This window comes from Temnothorax longispinosus, chromosome 4 (genome assembly GCF_030848805.1).
Source record: "Temnothorax longispinosus isolate EJ_2023e chromosome 4, Tlon_JGU_v1, whole genome shotgun sequence".
Taxonomy (NCBI): Eukaryota; Metazoa; Arthropoda; class Insecta; order Hymenoptera; family Formicidae; genus Temnothorax; species Temnothorax longispinosus.
The window spans coordinates 7737745-7754557 of NC_092361.1; the positions used below are offsets into that span (position 1 = coordinate 7737745).

The 16813-nt window shown below is 41.4% G+C and overlaps 1 long non-coding RNA gene across 1 annotated transcript in view; it reads right to left on the minus strand.

Annotated features, from left to right (window-relative positions):
* LOC139811721 (uncharacterized) overlaps nucleotides 1-16813 on the minus strand; it is a 398927-nt gene that overhangs the window by 166679 nt on the left and 215435 nt on the right. The gene's annotated exons all lie outside the window — the stretch shown is intronic.

The window sequence follows — 16813 nt, forward strand, 5'->3', positions numbered from 1 at the left end:
CGCCAGGCTATCTTAATCTACACGAGAATTTTCTAAATGGGCGCAACACGGAGGCGTCGAGATTTGTGACAATACAAGGAATACTATTTCTAACGCAAAATTCGAGGTCATCGCGAGCAAGGCGGGACGCCATAGGGCGTAACGCAAGGAATACCGAACGCAAGGGGCTTGTGAACAAAAGTTTCTCAACGCGAGAACAAACCCAACGTAACGACTCCATCGACACCAATGGGAGTTTGACACAATTAGCAACCCGTAATAACGAGATCCAAACACAATCGATACGCTAACACCCGACGCGAAAACACAAGAATTTTCCGACGCGAAGAAACGGTAACACAATTTACGAAGTACCGGCCCGTATGCTGCCGTACATCAAGGTCGCGAGGACGACGCAATATACTCGCGATATCGAACCCATTAACGCGCCTATCACGATCTCCAGGGATTCGCCATAACGCTTGTACCACGGTTCCGCGGCCACGATACCATCCCGAGGCCCTTCGCTCTCGTTATCGATCGCGAAATTACACTCGATCTTAACATGTGTTATCCCGAGCGAGAGCGTGCACCGGAGGGCGGTGTCGTGGCTTTACATATCGCGATTTACGGGCAACCTCACCGGTGATACGCCTCCTCCTGGGCTCCTCGCCGTCACCTTCCACCAACGATCCTCGATCCGCCAGACAACGATCGAAATACCCGACTCGGGGTGGCTATCGCGTATCTTAATCAAAACGTATTTTGTCGCCGACGGACGACCAGAGAGTGAAACGCTAGACCCGCTCGATGCGGAATCGATACGGTACCCCTTCCTGAGGGGCGCGCGAGCCAATCGGGCGCGAGCTTGCAAGCCCGCGGTGTCCCGGCGCAGTGCTGTCGATACGAGATCCTTCGGGGGCGTGCAACGGTCCCTCGGCGGCGTACGACTCCTCAAAATTTGTCCTTAGCAGCGGACGAAACTCGGTTCGCGCCGGTGTGCCTCCGGTTTGACCCTGGGGCGGTGATCAGTCACCCCGTAGGTCGATGTTTCTTGGAGATCCTCTGCTGTAGCCGGGTTTTACCCAGGCGTCTGGGGCCCCGCTATTGGCGGCCTCGTCCGTCACTGCCTCACGTGCCGCACGCCTGCCGCGTTGCTCTCGCCAGCCCGTGATCTCTGCTGCTTCCGTGTTTGCCACCCCTCCTCGGTTATCAATCGTCCTTGATTTCCTTCGCCGATTACTCCCTCGAAGGTTTGGCCGTGGTGTGGGTGAGGTGCCGCGCGTATTACATTGCATAAAAACAAAAGAAAGTAATCAGAATGCGGAAACGCGATTAAATACGACCCCTGGAGATCTCGCCGTTGCCTCCCTGGTCCGTCCCTGGGCGCGAATTCCGCGTCTTGTGACGGCGGCGGGGCGCCGCGACGATGCGGCGAGCCGCAACGTCACAACACCCCACCCCAAGAAGAAGCATACCGGGTGCGGCTGCCCCGTTCAGCCACTCGCCCCCCCGGGGGTGACCTGGGAACGCCACGCGATCGAGACCTCCAGCTCCGGGCCTCCGGACAACGGAACGAACACAACGGAGACGATATCACAATGAAAAAAAAGACATAAGACAGAAAAAAAACTAAGACTACTTCCAAACCAATAATTAATCCTCGTCCCATCCCCACGCATCGCAAGAGCCTCGGAGTGTGCAACTCGAGAACGCAGTCACTTATCGTCCCGCCCTTCCCTTTTCACGCCTATTGAGGCGACGCAAGTCGGACCTTTTTACGCTGGCCTACGATGGCGAAGTGCCTCGCGCTTGTTGTCGACCGTCCAATTAAACCCAAAATCACAACGTTACCCAACTTTCGGCAGTTGGCCTCGCCATGCCGCACCCGCGGCAGACGATCGTCCTCGCCTCAAAATACCAAATACCAAATCACAACGTTACCCAACTTTCGGCAGTTGGCCTCGCCATGCCGCACCCGCGGCAGACGATCGTCCTCGCCTCAAATACCAAATGTAGGGTCCCTCGAGTTCGACGTCGGCCGCCTATCGCGAATACCGTTTCACCCAAATCACGAATGACGACGCAGCTCTGGTCTCTACGCAGCGGCAGGCAGATACCCCGCAGGGCCACTCTCCGGCGACGCGCGATAAGGGGACGCCGACGCGAACCCCGAGAGCGATTGCTGGCGCTCGTCACCATTCAGCGCGCCGACCACCGAACGGGAGTGGGATCCCTTTTTAGCCGAGTACGCCGACGGTTCGTACAACGGCCCAATTTGCTACGCCGCGTCCGGCGAGCACACCAACACTAACGCGAAATGACGTGTCGACCGCAGAACGGGAGCGCGACTCTATGCCTTATCGTGACTCTACCTACGGTCGGACCTGCACGGCAACCTGAAGATACGATGGTTGTTAACGGCGGGGTTCCCTGCGATCCGGAAATTGACGAATGGATGGAGGTCTCGGGGTGGGTTAAGGATTCAACGCTTAAAATTCTACTTCTGGCAATTTATTCACCACTTCGAAATGGCGGTTCGCGCCCCTGGGGCGTTTGATGCGCGAGATCCGGGAATAAAGATTGTTCCGGCGACGGAGGAGCACGATAGCTTTGCGCAGCGCGGCAGCTAGCCTCTGCACGTGCGGCCCATTGTTCGAGCGCGTCCATATTGTCTACCGCGTTTCGAGGTATTAAGGTCTGCAACCGGGGCAGCATGTGTCGGTGCGCGTACCCGACCTTCTCCTCCTCGCGCCACGGCGGCGATAACCGATCGTAAAGGGTGTTTAAGCACGTCAGGAAGTCCGTTACGGACTCCTGTTCCCCCTGCGTTCGCCGCATAATTTCGTCGCGAAGGGCAAACTGAAAATCCGGGTTTCCGAACCGTGTACGCGGTTTTAAACACGGCCCATGTCGTCAGCCGTTCCCTCTTCCCGCGAAACCAATAAAGTGCTATACCGGAGAGAAAGAACGGGGGACATCGTAAAATATCCTCATCCGCGACCGGAATCAATTCGCGGCCCTCCTCAACGCGCAACAGAAACGTTTCGGCATCCTCTCCGCGCGCGCCCGAAAACTTTAAGTCCCATTTCCGCATGATGTTATAAATGGTCGTCGCGGAGTTTTCGCCCGCCTCGTGAGAGGTTCGATGCACGTGATCCCGGGAAACGCCCGAGTGATCGAGGTGCGAAGACGCAACCAACCCCGCGGACGGACTATCCGGGCGGATGTCCCCCACAGGAATCTCAAGGTATCCTGCATTAACCGGGTGACTCGCATCGGCCCCCGTCAGCTGTATTAATTCGACGTTCGTCGCGCGGTTCGATTCGGAGTCGGCCACACGGTTCGACTCGGATGCCCTTTCGGAGCCGCCGCCGCGACGCGCGGCCGTCAGCAAGCGTAACAAGCGAAGCGCCAGCTCGGGGTCGGACCCGTCGGTAGCCAATCCGCGTCGATTCAATTCGGCGATCCGTTCCTCGCGCGTAGCGTGGAGGATCCACTCATCGGTAAGCTCGGTGGAATCCATTTCGTCGTTCAAAATTATTCTCGAAAGCAAAATCTATATTCCGCGCGAAAGCTACGGAATGTTACCGTATTCCCGAAAGAAAATAACACGCGAACAATAATACACGAACAATAATACACGCGAAAGGAATGCGGGGGTAACGCGAAATAGGCAAACAGTTTTTCTGACGCGATAGTCCGCTCGATGTAAACACCGGAATTCCGATGTTATCGCCCTCGCGCTTTCACCAAATTCCGACGCGTCACACGGCACCGAATAATATCTCCGATTTACCGAGTAACCCACCCGAATACATTTATTTCAATAATCAAATTTCAAATACTATTTCACACAAAGCTGCAAGAAAGAGATTAGACAAAACATAATATGGCACAACACAAATAATATCGCAATCAGAAATATATCATATATAATAACGCATCAAAACATGAAATGAGGAAAGGATTAATTCTTTATTCCGACAAACACAAGGAAACGAAATCAGCAAGTAATCCGCGAGATTCTTGTCACCCGCACGAGAATATCGTAGCGCTGTACCGAGCCCTTGACGTGCCTTTCGGCGATCTTTCGACTGCCCCACGTTGGGCGCCAAATTTTGTCACGACTTTTTACACTCCCGGACCGCTCCGGGACGTGTGCCGGATCAAAAGGACTTAGGAGAGCGGGATGGTTGGCCTCTCCAGTGATTTCCTCGCACCTCCGATACTCCACGAAATGTTCCAAATGTTGGGCGCCAGACGCGTACATTCGCGTCCACGAAATCGCGAAAACCTAAACGAGACGCAAAACGAAGTGTGGAGGTGCGTGGAATCGGCTAGCTTGACCTAATCACGGGCGGGGTTAAAGAAGGGCAGCGCGATATTTGGCGGGGTGACACGTTAATTTCATACTCAGTCAGATAACAAAGAAAAATAACATTTATTGAGTACTGGTTGTCGAGAAAATAACAACGTTTATCCATCCGGCTTCGATCAAACACAAAATAAAGCCAATAACAAATCAAGAATAGCCGGTGGCGGGATGCCTGGCCGCAACGTCACAATATATATATATATATATATATATATATATATATATATTTTTTTTTAATCTTTGCATGACGGACAGTGAGTAAAAGCGAAATGATGGAGAGCTAAGGGATATACTCTTAAGATTGATGCGTACATTACTACTACTACTACCATTACCATCAATATTGCTATTACTAGAAATATCGTATATAATATTACTAATGTAGATTTATTAGCCTCGAATATACACGGACCTGCGAGACCACAAGTCATTATACTTACGGATTAATATTATAATAAATATGAATGCAGTTATTACGTGTTGAATTAGTCTATTGACTTTAGTTGAAATAATATTAAATAAATAGAAAAAAGCGGTAAATATACGTTGAGATTTTCTGATCAAAAGACAAAAGGAATAGCATTGTTTTTTTTATTACACATTACTCCCTCTATAGAATTTTCAACATTCGCTATACAATCAACATTTATTGTCTTTCGAAAGAGCAATTAAAGCAGTTGTACTTAAAACGACAAAATTGGAAAAATAATTTAACAAAGGATATATCAACTATATGTATGATGAATAATAAAATAAACATGTAGCCATAAATAATGAGACATTTCTTTTGTTTTTTACTTGATACTAGAACACTACAAGCGCGCGCTACGCGCGTGCTATTTAGCTTTTTCATTACATGAAATTGACAGCCACAAAAGCGACACAAGAGTGAAACACGTCGCGATGTAAAATTCGAGACAATTAATCAGCATCGCGGGAAAGAAGCCTCAATTCTTCGGTACAAATGAAATTCACTCAGTTAACATGTCATTTTTTAAGAGGGAAAATTTATCAAATTTGACATAACAACACAATTTAATAACTTTTTTTTTGTTAACAGTAATATTGATGCTAACCAATTTTTTAATAATAATGTCTCAAAATTTATAATTATATTGAATAATTTATTAATTATTAATACAATACACAACATATACAATAACACTATATTTTAACGTAAAAATTACTTAATAATAATAAAACAAACTATAATACTATAAATATCAATATTTTTATATATAATAAATAATTTCTGATATCTTGAATGCTTTTCTGGAGGTCTTTTGAACGTCTTCCTGAAACAAAAAACAATAATACTAAAAATTAATGTTTATAATAATAGAATAATAATAATAATATTTTTAATCAGTAATTTAGTTTTAACATAAATTTTTTTTATTAAGCGGTATCTATAATTAATGTATAGAGAATCTAAGCCGATTTTTAGTACTTTTTGAATTAAAAAAAAACCTAAATTTAATGAGAAAGTTATAGCTTGCTAAAGTTTCTTTGATGACGACAACTTTAAAAGATTTCGCATATAAGGTATGACATCACAGCACATTTTCGTGTACTATATTTTCTTCAATTTTGGAGATATTGTAAAAATTTCAAAAGTTTACAAAGAAAGTATGCCATAATCTATCAGACCGTTTAATAAAAAAAATTTATGTTAAAACTGAATTATAAATCTAAAGGTATTTTTATAATTGTATAAATATTAATGCAATTTTTCGAAAAGCTAGCATTAATAATATAGATTACCGAAATAATTTGCCTGCTTTTTGGAGGTAGAAAAAATCCATGAGACCAATTTTGCTTGGTTTCAGGGAAAACATAATCTCTGATTTCAATAGTTTTTATGTAGATAGAAATATAGAGAAGATACAAAGGTTAACTTTATTTTTTGTTAAGAATTAAATATTTTTTTTATATTATATGATTCTTTTAATTATTCTACATGTAAAAATATTAAGGTAGAGTTATGAAAAAACTAATAATAATTTATGAGATATTTCATATTTTATTTTTTCTGGCACATTTTGACAAAATATATAAAATCTCGTAAAAAGACATGTAGTTGAAAATATTGCAAATTACATAATTTTTTTGTAAAACAACAATGCGTTTTCTTTACACCAATTGATTTATTTTTATTCTTTATTATTCTGTAAATAAAAGAGTTAAGGTATACTTATCAAAAAAAAATAATTTACGAAATATTTTATATTTTATGTGTGTCAAAATGTACCAGAATAAAATATAAAATATTTCATAAATTATTAATTTTTAATAACTCTTTTTGATAACCTTAATATTTTTACGTGTAGAATAATGAGAAAAATCATATTATGTAAAAAAAAATCATGCAATTACATTTAAAAAAACAAAATTGACCTTTGCATCTCCTCCACATTTCCACTTGCAAAAAAAATATTGACATTAATTTATGTCCTCTTTGAAATCAAGCAAAATTGATCTAATGCATTTTTTTTTTATCGCCAAAAGCAGGCAAGTTGTTCATCATGCAGGTAACCTGTTTTAGATGCTTCATCCTGTACACAGAATGTAATGAAAAGATACAAATAGACTTTATATGTTTGTAGCAAGAAGATAATATAAGTAATTTGAATATAGGGATCTATGTCCGCTGAAGTGTTATTTTCATGCTATGTGGCAGTAAAGTTACCTTTTTTTGTGTAGGTAAAGTACCGTTTCAGTAAAAGATAACAAAAATTTATGTTTAAGACAGCTGTTTAGAATTAAAAATCAGGTCCGTATACCAAATTTTGAATTAATCGGCCTACTTTGATGTTTTTTTCTTTTTTGCATTAAGTCAGGTATGCCGAAAATCAAACATCAGACCAATTTATTCAAAATTTGGTATACGGGCCTAATTTTTAATTCTAAACAGCTGTCTTAAACATAAATTTTTGTTATTTTTTACTGAAAAAGTACTTTACCTCCCTAGGAAATTTAAGCAACTTTATACTATACTGTGTAGTACAAAAACAAAGCTTAAGCACACATGCATTCCTATATATTCAAATTATTTATGTCAATCCGCTTTCTTATAAATGTATACAAAGTTTGTCCGTATTTTTTTGTTACATTTTGTATAGGTATAGAATGTCCCAGGATTTAAGCAATACACTACGAAAACATATTCTACAAGTAAAAATAAGAAAAAAAAAATTATATAAAGGCTAGAAATGCTTTATTACAAAGTTATAAACAAATATTAAAGTAGAACATGATATATAATAGGTAAAAATAACCCTTTGATTTCTGAGATTGCTGAATTTAACGCCTCTTGATATGTTTACTTATAGGAACCCATGTGCGAATTTCAAAAAGGCTCGGTGCTGGCTTGGTACTGGTGCCAGAATTACCAGTACTGGCTGACGATTCTGGGCCAGTACAAGCTAAGATCGGGGTCATTACTGGAGCAATGTCGGAATGATAACACGGGTCCCAGTCTTGGCGCCAACTTTGGCCCGACACAGAGTACTAGTACGGGGACAACACTGATTGCCAGTATTGGGCTAACTCTTGGCGCCAACTTTGGCCCGACACAGAGTACTAGTACGGGGACAACACTGATTGCCATATCACTCGCGGCGTGTTGCTTTCGTGTCGCGGTCGGTACCTCCGGCGCTGCTCGAGCAAAAAGCTTTCTAAGTCCCCTCGCGGCGTGTTGCTTTCGCGCGGTTGTTACCTCCGGCGCCGCTCGAGCAAAAAGTTAAGTCCCTTCGCGGCGTGTTGCTTTTGCGCGGTTGTTACCTCCGGTCCCGAGCGAAAATTTTCTAAGTCGACCCAATACATCCCCAGTACTGAGCCGACTTTCGGCCGTAGATTAATATCATTTCTGGCCTTATACACGGTCAGTCCTGAGACGAGACTCGCCTCGGAACAGAATATGGTTGCATAGGAGTACTGGTCACCGAGACTGGCACAATACTGATCTAGCGGTTTATCCGTACTGGGGCAGTACCACCCATCAAGTCTTGGCAGCCAATATTGTGCCACTTCTGGGCCATGCGGACAACTCTGGCAGAAGTCCGACATTCGCACATGGGAAACTTTAATAAGGTTTATAGTACAAAAGTAATCATATATTGACAACAAATATTGAAATAAAACATGAAATATAAATAACAACGGATTTAATTCGTTGCATTTAATCTTCATGCACAGTTATTTCTGTACTATAAACTTACACCTTCTTTTTTAAAGTTCCCTATAAGTAAAAATCAAAAGGCGTTAAATCTGGCAGTCTCGAAAATCAAAAGATTATTTTTACCTATTTTATGTCTTCTTTCAATATTTGTTTATAACTTTGTAATAAAGTATTTCTAGCCAAATTTCATAATATATATATATATATATATATATATATATATATATTATACACACACACACACACACACACACACACACAACATGTCATATATAAAATGTGACATTGCAGGAGGATATTCTACAAGTGGAAATAAGAAAAAAATATATATATATATATATATATATATATATATATATATATACAGAGAGGAAAGTGCCCTATTATGAGATAGGATCCTAATATGAGATGGCAAGGTTTTTTCATGGTGGGATCAACAGATAGGGCCTATATAGAGCCTTTTAGCTTAACATATCTCATATTTGGATCCTGTCTCATAATCGGGCTCTCTCTCTCTCTCTCTCTCTCTCTCTCTCTCTCTCTCTCTCTCTCGTATAAAGTGATTTATGTATATATATAAATTTATGTGCAATACAGTCTAATAATGTTAATCCTTTGTTACTCACGTGGCGTAAAAATCCAAGAAATTCATTTAATAACTTTTGCCTAAATAAATTTGCTACATATTTTTGTTTTAAATTTAAAAACAAATTTTATATTTATCTTTATTTGAGGAATATAGAAAATACTATTAATTTTTATTTTTTATAAAATTATATATATATATATATTTTTTTTATAAATTATCAAAAAGAACAAAAAATAAAATATAATGCTAGGATATAAGAAACATCCTATACAATTAATTACGTTAAAAAACCACATGAGTAATATAGGGTTAAGGAAACAAACTTGCTACAAAAGAGCAGTGAAATTGCATAAACCTTACCTTGATATAAGTAGTTTTAATCTTATAAGGGTTTTGCTGATTTCTCAAGTTGGAGGTGCGAGAGAAGAATGGTAGAATGAAGAATTGTAGGAGCAAGAATGTACTCGTAAACATATAACTGATCTGTGAACAATGCAGAGCAATACAGCACTTTTGTTGTTATTCTAAAATTAAAAAAAATGTACAAAAATTGTACTTACAAGCTTCTCTTCCACTCTCAATTCCGTCAGCGTCACTACCAGCGTTGTCGAAATTTAATTTTATTATTAACCCCTCGATACACATAACTATCAAAATGTGCAATGACAGCCGTTTATGAAGTAAGCACAACAAGAACAGTGTTCAGAATCTAGCATTTATTCGAATTGAGAGTAAGGACGAGCAGAGCTACCTGGGGTAAAACAGAGCCATGAGCAGAGAGAAATCTATAGATAGATTTATTTGTTATCGACCTCCCGTAAGCGCGCTATCTATCGGGCAGCGTTTCTGTTGTTGTCGCGCTGCGAGGCATCCGTCCAATTTAACGCATGCGTCGTGTTTCTTTCTATATTCGTGCGCAACGCTGACGCGCAGGCGTTCCCTGATTTTACCGCGCAAACAACGACGTTCTCGTCGTCACTTCTTTTTGGACGCTCAACGAGTGAGCATATATCATTTTGCTTAGATATTGCGTAGATACGCTACTTCTATATATTGTTAGAATCCTTAATATCCCGGCTTCTGAGGAAGCAGAGCTGTTATATACGGCTACATTGCTGATTTGAGAAGACGAAACCTTGTCTCTGGACTTTCTGATTGCTGAAAAGGAAAACGAGGAAATTCCGATAGTAAAGACGAGGGCGGCCATTAGTCATTTGATATATATTGTTGGAAGGACGAGGATCCCTTGCGTCGTCTTTTATACTTTATAAGTATACTCTGATGAGAGAATTCCAGTTATCCTATTCTGGAACAAGCCTAATTTTGGTTAATTGTAAGGTAACCTTATCATTCTATTTGGTACAACCGTTCTTGGGTTGACATTATATTCAGGCTTTACACAGCCTAATCCTCGGATATTGGTTACTGAGAATATTGTGAGATTTTCACGATTCCATTTTGTGGTGCACATAAATTAATACGATCAACAGGCCTTTTCTCGAGAGCTCAGTTCCTTCGTGAACTTTCCAGAAGACGAATAGTATAAGGCTATTCGTGCTTCTATCCGTATAACATATAGCGTGTTCGGCGCGTGACAACGGAATATCTGAGACGTGAAACATCGCGTGATTTGAGCGTGATATACCGTGTTAAACTAGTACGACATTGCGTATCCTGAGCATAATACATAGCGTGTACTAAACGTAACTAAAGTCAATATAGATATTATTATCGGATGATACAAAATAGTAAATACTGTCGAAATTCTCAGTTCGAGAAACTATATTCCTTTATTAACTGTAATTATTATTATTCTATTTCTTGCGTGTTTTTCTGTATATATTGCTAATAATTTGCGATATTAGTCTATATTCAACTTATACAAGTTTATTCAGGTCAATAATGATTGAAGTACCATACACTATTATAACATATCGAATTCTAAACATGATCATTCCTTTCAGAAATTATATTCTTATTCGACGTTCTATGCTGAAACATTACTTGAACTTAGTAGTTTGATTGGTAAAAGAAAGATTAAATATCTGATAAAAAGTAACAAAGAAAACTTTCAATCATAAATGACAACAATTCAATATAATCCTTTACTGCATTGTTCCTGTATGATTTACGTTCTTTGCATATGTTTATGACTGTTTATTATATTTTGCATTCCTTTGATTTCGTTTAAATTACCCTGACATTGTCTAATTGAGATAAACATTAATTGCTTCATTCCTGCACAACCGAATGTAATACTTGATTTTGTTATAAAATGATCTAAACATTGTATTTTTATTTTATGAATACTGGTAAGGTTTTTGGCAGTTTTCCTTACCCGTGCAACGAATGTTGGTATTCGATGAGATTCTGCCAAATAAAGTATAACTGATTCATTAAGCAATTAAGGCATCGTTCTTTCCTTCCCTTCGAATAAAAGGTTTGATACTCAGTTCCTATACAAACAGATAGTATTAAATTATTGATTAATCAGCAAAATATATTCAACTATATGTTCCAAGTGTACTTGGTTGCCATGTAAATTTCTAAATGATTAACAAATTTCATTTGGCATTATCTCAAACAAAGACTTTATACGAAGACGAATAATTTGTGTAGAACTAAAATCTTTTTAAAAAGATAAATTATATCTCTATATGTTATAATTATATTCACGTATACAAACATTTATCGTTTTTTTGCTTATTTTTTTATCTTATTGTTTGCTTTTTTACATTCTCACTATTATATTTTTGCTTTCTTTTTTACATTTTTAACTATTCTTTATAAAATTTTTTTTATTATACTACTTCTTCTCTCTTCTCTCTCTCTCTCTCTCTCTCTCCTCTCTCTCTCTCTCTCTCTCTCTCACTCAAGATTTTATTGGTGTCATTTCCCATCACAATATATTAGAATATACATTATATAATCCAGTCTTTATTCTTCAAATCCTACTCTTATCATATTACATAGTTTTTTATTTTTCATTTTTTTTTACTTTTATAATCATTTGTGTTCTCTCGTTCTTTTACTTGATTTTGCTTTTATTCTTTTAATCTGCCGTTCTCTTGCTTGCTCGATATCATTTTTTCGCTTTTTTATTCTTTCATTTTTTCATTTTTTCCGTTTTACACTTTATTTTAACTTTTTGTTTTATCGTTGTTCTAAAATTATTATTTTAATAAAATGTAAATTACTAAAATAATATATATATATTTTTAGAGCAATATATATTTACTAGCTGGTTATCCGGGCTTCGCCCCGGAGGACATGTGTAATAAGACACGCAAATAGTCTCTCTCTCTCTCTCCCTCTCTCTCTCTTTCTCCCCTCTCTCTCTCTCTCCTCTCTCTCTCTCCTCTCTCTCTCTCTCTCTCTCTCTCTCTCTCTCTCTCTCTGTCCGTCAGACCGTCGTGAGACAGGTTAGTTTTACCCTACTGATGACCAGTCATTGCGATAGTAATCCTGCTCAGTACGAGAGGAACCGCAGGTTCGGACATTTGGTTCACGCACTCGGTCGAGCGGCCGGTGGTGCGAAGCTACCATCCGTGGGATTATGCCTGAACGTCTCTAAGGCCGTATCCTCTCTAGTCAAAGGTGGCAATGATATCTCTAGGAGTCTCGTGAGTCGAAAGGCTCAAAACAATGTGACACACTTACTAGGCGGCCGGTCCCCTCGCGGGCCGGTCGTCGCACGAGCCCGGTTTGCCGTACGGCGCCTCTGCCCGTCGTCGGGATCTCCACCGCTTACGACGGCACGGCGTCTAACGGTCGAACATGAGTTTCGCGAGTTCGATGTCGAGACTCGGAATCGTCTGTAGACTCTCTCTCTCTGTGAGTATGGTGTGCACGTCCGTTGTGTTGCTCCTGCTTTATCCTGTCACATCTCTGCCGTGAGCTGCCTTCGGGCCCTTTTGTTGCAGGTATTGGCACATTCTTTAGTTGCTTTTCACGCACAAGTGGTATCTCTTGGGTGCTTGCAACCTAACCGAGTGCATTTCAACGGCAAATTCTATCGCCGTTTGCTGTTCCTGTTGTGGACGTCGAGCGTGGCTGCGCATGCGCCTCTCGTTGCCAACCTTCTCCATCTCGTTGCTGTTTTCCTGAGCATGTTGCTGATTGGTGGCTGTATGTAGCGGCCGCACTGTGAACAGTGACTTACGTCCACCGCTGCGCATGCGCCTACCACTGCCAATCTTCTCTGCTATGAGTTGTCGGGCATGTGCTTATCGTTGGCTTCTGATTGGATGATATGTGTCGCGGTGCGTGTGGATATTGCACGAGCTAATTGAACTACCCTTGCGTCGTGCTGTGCATGTGACTTATACGCGGTGACTCTAACGTCTGACTTTGCGTTTTCGACTGCCTGCTGGTCTTACGGGAATGCAGCGTGCGTGCACTAGGTGCAAAAAACAATTGCGACTACTGCGGTTGAGTGTGCGTGTTCGAGAGCATTCCATCCTGGCTGTGTCAAGCCTTACTCCCTAACTAAGCACGTGGATTCTTGCTGTAAATCGCTAGTTGCGTCATTCGATATATCGTACACCTGAGGCTAGTAGTTCTCCTGGATCACTTGTTTTTACAAGTATGTCTGCTCCTGTGGGCACCGGTTCTCAGTCGCGGTCGCATTCTCGGAGTGATTTGACCACCAATGAGCTCTTACTTCAATTGATTGAGCAATTGAAAGCATCTGATGCGAGACTTTTTACCTTTATTGCTGACCAGCAGCGGACAAACAGCGAACTTAATGAAAAACTTAATGCGTTGAATAGTATTGCCAGTAACGTGGATCGTAATAGTCAGCGCATCGCTGAGTTGGAGCGGCAGTGTACCGCTCTTGCAAGTGAAGTCCGCGATTTGAAGGATCGGCGTGATTCTTCCTCTATCCCGCCAACTCAGACCGCGAACAAATTTATTATATCGGGTGTGCCGACTACGATGTCAATTACTCCCTCTGTATGCGTTCGCAATGTGTTTGCGGCTCTTGGCGTGCCTGATCTGTCATGCCACATTCTTGATGTCAGGGCCGTAGCTCGTAGCCCTCCTCAGACTGATAGTCCTTTGCAAGTCTCAGCTACCAGTTCACTTATCGTCACTCTGGCTTCTGATGCGGTACGGGACATTGTTATCACCAAAAAGCGGGCACGTCGCGCGCTTGTGCAGAGCGAGGTTTGTGGCAACGGGTCCGATCGGAGTGTTTTTGTCAATGAGTTTCTCCCTAAAGACACGCACGACTTGCTGCAACAGACTAAGCGTGTCGCTAAAGAACGGTCATATCGTTATGTATGGGTAAAGGGGGGTCGCATTCACGTTAGACATTCCGATGGCAAGCCTGTTATTCGGATCGATTCCAACGCAGATCTCGATAAGCTTGTTTGACTCACCCATGCTAATCGCTCATTGTCTTCCGTTGTGCATTGTCGCCCTGTTTCAAGGTCAACCGAATTTTTGGTAGCTCAATTTAATGCGAATTCTTTGCGTGGTCATATTGAATTCATCCGATTACACCTTATGACCAAATCATACCATGTATTTTCCATGTCTGAAACTTGGCTTCATGCAGGCGTCTCCGATGATTTAGTTGCTTTAGATAATTACTAGCTGCCCCGGCGAACTTCGTACCGCCTAACAGTAATGAATGTAGTGATAAGACACACAAATAGTCCCTCTCTCTCCCCCTTTCTTTCTCTCTCTTTCTCTCTCCCCCCTCTCCTCCCTCTTCCCTCTCTCCCCCTCTCTCCCTCTCCCCCCTCTCTCTCTCCCCCTTCTCTCCCTCTCTCCCTCTCTCTCTCTCTCTCCCCCTCTCTTCTCTCTCTCTCTCTCCTCCCTCCTCTCCTCTCTCCCTCTCCCCCCTCTCTCTCCCTCTCTCTTTCTCTCCCTCTCTCTCTCTCTCCCCCTCTTTTCTCTCTCTCTCCCCCTCCCTCTCTCCCTCCCTTTATGTATTTTTTCTATGTATTTGGATATCTTTCTAAATTAATTTTTTTTTACGTGAATTTTTCCGATATTTTATTAGTTATTCTGCTATTCCGGAAAATTCTACCCCTATTTCATATACTTGTGGTAAAAATTCGGCCCAGCCGTTCTTGAGTTATAAGTGGTGTAACTAACCCGACTTTGTTTTATATATATAGATTTTTTGCTGCGGCATGACAGAGTGGGACGGATGGGCGGAGGGGTAGCATGTTATGTTAACAAGTCACTTGAAGTCAAAATTTTAGCTACCTCTAGTAATCTTTGTATTAATTCACCTGAATATATGCTCATTGAAATACGCTTCCCAGATGGTCAATCAGTGTTATTCGCGGCCATTTACAGAAGACCTAAGGGCCTCCTCTTGCATGACTTTGTTGAATCTTTAGCTGGATTCTCACATCTTTACAAAAATATAGTTATTGGTGGCGACCTTAATTGTAATTTATCCTCAGATAGCTATGAGGCGAATTATCTGCGTGCGCTTATGTCTAGCCTATCTTTGCATATTATCAACTCTGAACCTACCTTCCACACGGCTACCTCAAATTCATGGCTCGATGTTTTGGCTGTTGATGATGTAGACAAAGTTTCATCATTCATCAAATCTTCTTGCCCGTTCATTGCCGGTCATGATATTTTGGAATTGTCTTTATCAATTAATGTTAGTCTCGTACCTCAACGCTCCATGTCTCGGCGAAACTTCAAGGACATTGATGCTTCTAACTTTGTTGAACATCTTAAATCTATTGCTGGTGTAGTTCAGGCTGAGATTGACGAGCTGTCTGATACTAATGTTGACGGTTTCTGTGACGTGTTGTCTCGCAATTTGTTGGAGTCTCTTGATATGTTTGCTCCCGTGAGGGTATTCGTGGTCAGAAAGCCTCCTGCGCGATGGCTTACGTCTGAATTGGTGGCTCGAATGCATGTCCGCAACCAGTTATACAAACAGGCTAAACGTTCCTGCTCTCTATTGGGCTATGCGACCTACAGACTTTTCCGTAACCAGCTGAATGCTGATATCAAGCGTGCTAAGAGTGATTTTCATTACAACTCACTCATCAATATTACTGATCCGGCTAAATTATGGAAGGAATTGGCTCGGCTGGGACTTGCGAAAACGACTCTTATTTCTCCGTTACACTTTTTTTCGCCTGATCAGCTTAACTTATATTATGCTTTGGTTTCCAATGCCTAGCCTCCTTGCACGTATTCTGATTATATCTCAGCCATCGCTTTAGTTAACCCTCCTGTTAATAGACCTAAATTTGTTTTCTCTTCTGTCTCGCCTCGCTCTGTTTTCGAGGCTATTTCCGAGAAGCCTCTTCATTCATATGCATCTGGTGCCGACGGTATTCCATTGTATGTTTTACGTATTGCTTGGCCAATTATCTCGTCATGTTTGACGTCTTTGCTGAATCGATCACTACACACTTCTGTGTTTCCGTCGGAGTGGAAGAGAGCTTATATTCGTCCGCTCTCAAAAATTCGAACACCTCTATCTCCGTCTGACACTAGACCGATTGCAAACTTGCCAGAACTGTCTAAAGTATTCGAGAAGATTGTGGCTGCACAAATACTTGATTATTTAAACGAACATGACATCCTCAATCCCAGACAGTCTGCGTATCGCTCGAGTTATAATACTCAGTCGGCTCTTCTGCGTGTTTGCAATGACATCAGGCAGGGAATTGATGAGGGTTTAATCACCATCATG